Source organism: Coenobita brevimanus, chromosome 8, assembly GCF_032717465.1.
Source record: "Coenobita brevimanus isolate Jiangsu-jjx chromosome 8, ASM3271746v2, whole genome shotgun sequence".
In the NCBI taxonomy this organism is placed as follows: Eukaryota; Metazoa; Arthropoda; class Malacostraca; order Decapoda; family Coenobitidae; genus Coenobita; species Coenobita brevimanus.
Window position 1 is genome coordinate 27,299,529 of NC_136961.1, and position 8,040 is coordinate 27,307,568.

General features: G+C 47.8%; 1 pseudogene; it reads left to right on the forward strand.

Annotated features, from left to right (window-relative positions):
• The first annotated feature begins 6,557 nt into the window (after positions 1-6,557).
• LOC145408760 (5S ribosomal RNA) lies at positions 6,558-6,679 on the forward strand (annotated as a pseudogene).
• The last annotated feature ends 1,361 nt before the right edge of the window (positions 6,680-8,040 follow it).

Below are 8,040 nucleotides of genomic sequence, written 5' to 3' on the forward strand. Positions count from 1 at the left end.
CACTACATCATGGAGAGTGGTCAAAACCTTAGGTTCTGATCGCTTCCCAATCATCATCATTACGAAAACCAGAATCACCCCAGGTGGCCACAAACACACATACACTAATTATAAGAGAGCCAACTGGGAGACCTTTGTAACTGAAACAGAACAAGATTTCGAAACACTAAACAGTACACCCATCACAAACATCAACACCGCTGTGCACACTTTCAATTCAATCATACAAAACGCAGACAAAAGACACATCCCTAGAGGCAACAGAAAGAGACACAACCCCAACTTCACACCAGAAATTCAAGGCCTCATCAGACAACGGGACACACTGCGACACTCCCCAACACCCCATACACAAGACACCGTACAACAAATACAAGAACTCAACACTCAAATAAACAGTAAAATATCAGAACAGCAATCACTAAACTGGAAAAATTACCTCCAAACACTTGACCTCAAAACAAACATCAGCAAACTCTACAATACACTAAACAGCATCACACTTTCCAACAGCAACACCACACAATCACACTCTGCCACCACAACAACAGACACCATACCCTCAAACAAACAACAAGCAAACACTCTCATCAATCACTTTTCACAAGTCAGCCATCTAACTCCCCATCCGGAAGACTGACGTATCATCAGACGTAAAAGATAGTTCCCCACAGACCCAGACTACGCACCTTTTACTTACAACCAGACGAAGCACATCATTAACAACCTCAAGCACTCATCTGCCTGTGGACCAGACAACATAAGCAACATTCACCTTAAAACACCTAGGACCACAAGGCATACAAGCACTCACCAACATATCAAACTACAGCTACTCACACAACATAATACCAAACATCTGGAAGCATGGCAATATCATCACTATCCTTAAACCCAACAAAGACCCCACGTTACCCTCCTCACATCGCCCCATCACACTCCTCTGCACCCCCTCTAAAGTCACTGAACGACTGGTACTACAACTAGTCACACCTCACATTCCCCTAGCCCAGTCACAACATGGCTTTAGGCCACTACACTCCACAAACACCCTTCTTACAGGCCTTACGCAGAGAGTTTTCGATGGCATCAATTCAGCTAGGCCACCACACAGAACACTCCTAGTCACACTAGACATTAGCAAAGCTTTTGATGCCATCCCCCGCCACAACCTCACAAACAAAATACTCAGCACAAACATGCACAATAACACAAAAAGATGGCTGGCAAACTACTTAGCAGGCAGATGTGCACACATAACATTTGCCGGTCAGTCTTCTAACATCAGAAACTTCACAAACGGCATCCCCCAAGGATCTGTTTTGTCCCCTACACTCTTTAATCTATACATGCACGGCATACCCACACCCCACACACCACAGATACACATAGATTCCTATGCAGATGATATAACACTTACATGTACACACCAAAACTCAAACACAGCTGCACACATCATTCAACCTTACCTCAACACACTACACGAATGGTTCACCACAAACAGGCTCAAAATAGCCCCAGCCAAATCTACAGTTACTCTTCTCACAAACTGGACAGCAGAACACAGTCACATCCCACACCTCACCATAAACAACACTCCACTACCACACACACACATACACACAAAATCCTTGGTGTAACATACAATACATCAATGTCATTCAAACAACACATCACAAACATTAAAAATAAAATAATACCAAGACTCAATGCTTTGAAGTCACTTGCCCATACAACATTTGGACACAACAAAAGAAACCACCACCACAGTATACAAACAATACATACGTTCAGTGATGAATTATGCAAGCCTTGCCTGGGCTTCTAACCTGACCAAATCACACTACAACACTCTACAGACCATACAGAACAAGGCCCTAAAAATAATCACAGGCTGCACAGCTACTACACCCACAGACCACCTACATCAAGAAACCAAAGTCCTCAAGGTCAAGGATCACCTAGACATGAGAGGCACCCAGTTTCTTGCTGTAGCCTCCACAAACCCACAACATCCACTACAGTACATGGCAGCACATCCACCCACACCAAGGAACATCAAAACAACACCCAGCACACGATACCATACACAAATACTGACATCGCTCCCCCCTCGCCCACCTCAGACCAGCTTCCAGAAGCATATCCACACTCAGATCACTCGCTGCTCCATTCAGTCACTTAAAGACAACACACAGCTGCATGCACAGCCTCCTGACATCCACCCTTCTGAATCCTATCTTCCTTGTGAGGACAGGGTCAACCTGGCCAGGCTGAGATATGGGCACCATCCAGCCCTCTTAAGCTACCAGAAGAGGCTGGATGACTGTCGCTGATGCCTGTCCAGGATGCAACACAGCACCCCATACTATTAAGCACATTATGGAAGACTGCATTGCACACAATCACCTATGCCAACAACACAACATACACTCTTTGAGAGCTCTGTGGGAAAGCCCGGTCTCAGCCATGGCCTTCCTAAGGGACTCGGGGCTGTTCGGCCAGACTGCCTAGGGAACAACTACTACTACTACTATTAATTATTAATGAACTAAGTGAAGTATTTAACAGACGATGGATTATCATAGAGATTAGCGCTGAATGTGGTGAGTTGGGATAATGTGGGACACAGGGTGAGTTGGAACAGTGGGCACTGCAATGCCAAATGCCAAGACATTTCCATTTTATGGTGCCCATTCAATAGCCCTGCCCCAAATTTACAAATGTTGTTAATATTACTTTTCTATAGAACTATGAATAATGCATTAAGAATGTGCAAATATGAAAGGTAGCATTTTGACCTTTGGAGAATTTCATATTTGAAAATACACATATTTTGCCATTTTTTCTGTCCTACAGTCACTGTTAGAGCTAAAGGTCTACTTTTGTGTGGGCGAAATCTTCAGTTGTTATAGTTTTTTGCAATTTATCCAGAAAATGCATTTTTACAGCAGAGCAGTGCTGAAGGATTAACCCGCCCCGTCCCGACGACGTATGGGTACGTTGCAACGATTTGCATTTGCCAGTCCCGGCGACGTACCAGTACGTCGTGCAATTGCAAAGTGCATAATTTCGACAATTTTCAAATTTCGCGCTTGATTTGCAGTACGTACCCTCGCCTGACCTTCCCCTACCTGCCACCAGGCGGGGACACTCGCGACCCCGCGCGACCCGGGCTAGCCCGCCACTCGTCCACTCACCTGGTAGCCACGGTCCTGCTCAGACATGGCTAAGAGAGGTCTCTCATAGAGCGAAATTCAAGTCGCCCTGGACACATTTACCGGCGACAGTGATTCCCCACTGGATGACGAGGAGATGGACAAGGATTATGTGCAGCCAGAGGAGGAAGAAACCACCAGCAGTGACGAGGAAGTTCCGTCACCAAGGAAGCGGCAGTACGTGACTTACCATGCTGCTAGAGAGGGGCAGGAGGCAAAGAAGGCACGTGGTATGTCATATCCCTATCCCCAGCGTGCCTTGGAAGCAGAATTCGAGGTCAAGGACGAGGACGAGGACGAGGACGGAGCCGTGGGACTTGCTGCCATGTGGTATGGACGGGAGGTGATTACCCATCGTGGCCCAGAGCGCACACCACGTCGTCTAAGCAGGTATGGGCCTAGCATTCTGTTTGGGGCGGTAGGAAGTGAAGTGGAGGGAGTGGGGAGTGAAATGGAAATTCCTGGGATTAGGGAAAGTGAGAGTGACGTGGGTGAGTCATTGCTCTCCCTACGCAGTGTGAGGCGGCAGAGTGGATCACGTGGGCCAGTGCGGGTGCGTTCAGTATCACGTGGGGTTGTGAGGGAGGGGGAAGGTGGGGAGGAACCACTCCAAAGCACGTCTTATGCTCCCCAATATCCCCTAACACGTGGTCGAGCAAGGTTGCGTGAAAGAGCACGTGGTGTGGTAATGGAGGGGGAAGGTGGGGAGGAACCATTCCCCAGCACATCTTCTGCTCCCCAATATTCCCCTATTTCATCCCCACAGCCCCCTAATGTTCCTCAAGGCCGTAAGCATAAGGGAAAGGGAAAGGGTAAAGGCAGAGGGAAGAGGAGTGACAGTGGGGAAGCCCTCCGTACTCCTTCTCCCCAACCTCCCCAACCAGGATCTCCTCCCCACCCAGACGAAGGCGATGATGGGGACGAGGGATTTGTGTCGTGGGATTGGGAGGATGGGAGTGATTTTTCTCCCCTCATTCACCCCTTCACTGAGCAAGGGCGATCTGGCTGCATTGCACCAGGTATTCACTGCAATTCAAGCAGGTTGGATTTTTTCCACCTGTTTTTCAGTGAGGCCTTCGTCGATCAGATCGTTTTTCAAACAAACCTGTTTGCAAGCGCCCAGCGCCTAGAAAGTGAAAGATTGGGAACAAGGAGTAGGCATTCTATGATTTATGATTACCCTGTCTCCATTCCAGAAATGTTCTTATTTTTTGCCCTTGTCCTGAACTCCTCCTGCCCACACTCCTCAGGTGCCTTGTCCTCGTAGTACCGCAACTGCTGCTCCATGCTCTTGAGGCCAAACCGGGTGAGGGAGGTAAAGTTGCCCCAAGAGAGTTGCCGAGCTGAAGCAGAGGGTGTGGGACTCGCTGGTGCTTGAGCCTCAGGTGAAGGGGTAGGCACATCCGAAGGCACCACGGGAGACACAGAAGGGGTGGGAACTCCTACCTCAGGTGATGAGGGCTCATCGTCCCCAACTTCCATGGGCACAGCAGGGAGGGACTGAGAGGTAGACTGGCGGGAGACAGCACGCCCTGACAAGCGAATCCTCGTTGGGGGAGCACCCTCGGGACCAAAGAAGTGGGGGTCGCAGGGGGCCCAGAACGACGACACGGGGCCCTCCTCCCAGGTCTCCTCTGCACTACGGGTGTGGAGGAAAATGACTCGGGAATTATGATGGCAGGGAGCCCATTGGCCTTGAAGATGGCAGGCAGGCACTGGGCAAAAACTGCCAGATCTCCCCCCGAGAAGGCCTTGGTAACCTCCACACACATAGTAACGATGGTGGAGGCAGAGGAGGCAGGGAAGGAGGCAGAAGCCGCAGCTGGAGGCTGGCACTGGCGCCGACGACGGGAAAGGGCGTGGGGAGAGCCCCGCACCACCTGGCCTGCAGGGCCAGTAACAAAGGCAGCTGCAGGACCCTTGGCGCTCTCCTCCACCATGAACTCCACCACCTCGCCAGCAGCAACTGAAGGTATAGGATGGGCTGGGTTAGGGGCCACAATGGAAGAGCGGTGGATAAAAATGTCAGCGCCTGTGTCCCGACGAGTCAGGAAGCCGTACCCCTTCCTGACGTGGTACCATCGTACTTGCCCCACCACCTTACTCCCCATGCCTCCGTGTTCCGCATCCTCGGCTAACTTTAAGTTCTCCTTGGTACGAGCCATGGTGCAGTCCCAAACAGACGTGTTGCCTTCTCAACTGCTACTCACCTTCCCTGTTCGATTGAAAGTCAAGGCGAGGTGGAACTGAGGGAAGAGGGGGACAGGTGGTGGGGGCGCATGTATCGAAACTTTGTCGTGTTTCGTTTAGAAGGATGAAGCGTGTGATTATACAGATATTCTAAGGTGATCTGTAACTCAGCATGCAATAACGTGTATTGGATGAATGTTGGAGTCTTAATGTTCGCCATACAATGAGGTGAACAACAGTAGTTGAACATAAATGTTAGAAGATGTGATGTCCGGTGTCGGGAAATGTGGTTCACCTGAGTCTAATTAGTGTGCGACTCAACTGCTGTAACATTTTTGTGGCTGGACTAGGGTGGCCATAAATGATTCATAATTATGCACGTGACACAGCGGTCGTGCCATGTTGTGCATCATCCAATCTGTTTTATTGTGAGGAAAAACAATCATTATATTCGCAAACCATGGTATAAGTAGATGTCCTGTAGCATAGGATCATAGCTACTACGGGTGTTGGACAGCTATTGGCTTATTGTGCGAAAATGTTGCGCAGTCATCATACTGATGGATCACACGGGAGATACTGTATTTGCATAATGAATGCATATCTTCTACTATTATAATTGAAATAACGGTGTTACAAATTTTCAGTCCAAAAATGATGTCGCTTTCTTCGAGGTTCTATTGCATTACTCTGGATAGTTGTGACACGACAGCCACAAATATTGATCATCGTATACTACACTAGGTTTAAAACATTCATACATTAGTTTTCATACAAGTATTACACATGCAGGCCCTCCTTAGCTCCAGACTCATTTTACTATTTAATCGTGCATCTACTCTCACACACTGTTCATCCAGAGGGAGCAATATTTCCATTACCATGCATGTCTGTCCGTTGTCTGCCATTCACAAGGTTTTTGTATGTGACCACGGCTACACAAAATATATCGGTGGCGTGGCGCTGCTGGAAGAGTGTAAAACTGCATAGAGTCTACGTGTGATTGTGCAGGGAGTCTGGTAATAAGCTTCACCGACTTATTCACACTCCAGCCATGCTAGCAGCCAAAGTCGCGGTTTTGGTGACTGTACTGGCTGACCATTGAACACAATTTCACCCTTCAGCAGTCTGAATGAAGCCCTGTTTTCAACCAAATGAGACATTAAGTATTACAGTACACCGCTTCCCATCCGATCAGCGAAGTTAAGCAACGTTGGGTCTGGTTAGTACTTGGATGGGTGACCGCCTGGGAACACCAGATGCTGTTGGCATCCCTACGTGTCAAGTGGGGTTGGTGGAGGATTAGTGCCTCCCTGTAAAACAATTAACTCTAAGCCCTTGGCCACCCCGTTTGGGATACATGGCGTCTGGCAATGGATGGATGGATATGTAAAGTAAAGGGTGTTTAGGCACCGTGCCATCATACAGGCTTATACAGTATAACACAGCCAAGGACAAGCTGGACCTACTGTAGGCTAAAGGTTAAGTGCTGTTGGAGCGTCCAAGTAAACGTAAGCAACATTGGTGCATCAGCACCTGGATGGTAAAACTAAAACCACCGTGCTTTAGGAAAAATACCCCGGGTTCTGAAGCTACCCCACGTCATCCAGTAGATTTACACAAGGTCATTGATAAGACTGCAATCGTCGTAGTGATGCGATATGATAAGGAAGTCAGTATCAGGTCTCGTTACCCATTATACGAGGAAGGGCCAGAATTTGTGTGAGAGAGAGAGAGAGAGAGAGAGAGGGAGAGAGAAGAGCGTGTCTGTCCTTCTTTCATATATATATATATATATATATATATATATATATATATATATAAAGAAAGAGAGAGAGACAGAAACCCCCCTGTCCCTGTCTCTCTCTCTCTCTCTCTCTCTCTCTCTCTCTCTCATATAACCTGTAAACAAGGAGTCTTGTTATGCTCAGACTGTCATTGGTGGCTGATATGAGGCTATCGTCACTGTAGAAGGACACCCAGGGAGACAAGGATCACCCTATCTTTCCCTGGGTCTGTAATGTCGTATAGTAGCAACTTGTAATGACACATGAATGCACCAGTCTGTCTTTCTATCTGTCTGTCTGTCTGTCACACAAATTCCGGCCCTTCCTCGTATAATGGGTAACGAGACCTGATACTGACTTCCTTATCATATCGCATCACTACGACGATTGCAGTCTTATCAATGACCTTGTGTAAATCTACTGGATGACGTGGGGTAGCTTCAGAACCCGGGGGTATTTTTCCTAAAGCACGGTGGTTTAGTTTTACCATCCAGGTGCTGATGCACCAATGTTGCTTACGTTTACTTGCACGCTCCAACAGCACTTAACCTTTAGCCTACAGTAGGTCCAGCTTGTCCTTGGCTGTGTTATACTGTATAAGCCTGTATGATGGCACGGTGCCTAAACACCCTTTACTTTACATAATTATAAAATTGCATTATTCACTGTAATACTTAATGTCTCATTTGGTTGAAAACAGGGCTTCATTCAGACTGCTGGAGGGTGAAATTGTGTTCAATGGTCAGCCAGTACAGTCACCAAAACCGCGACTTTGGCTGCTAGCATGGCTGGAGTGTGAATAAGTCGGTGAAGCTTATTACCAGACTCCCTGCACAATCACACGT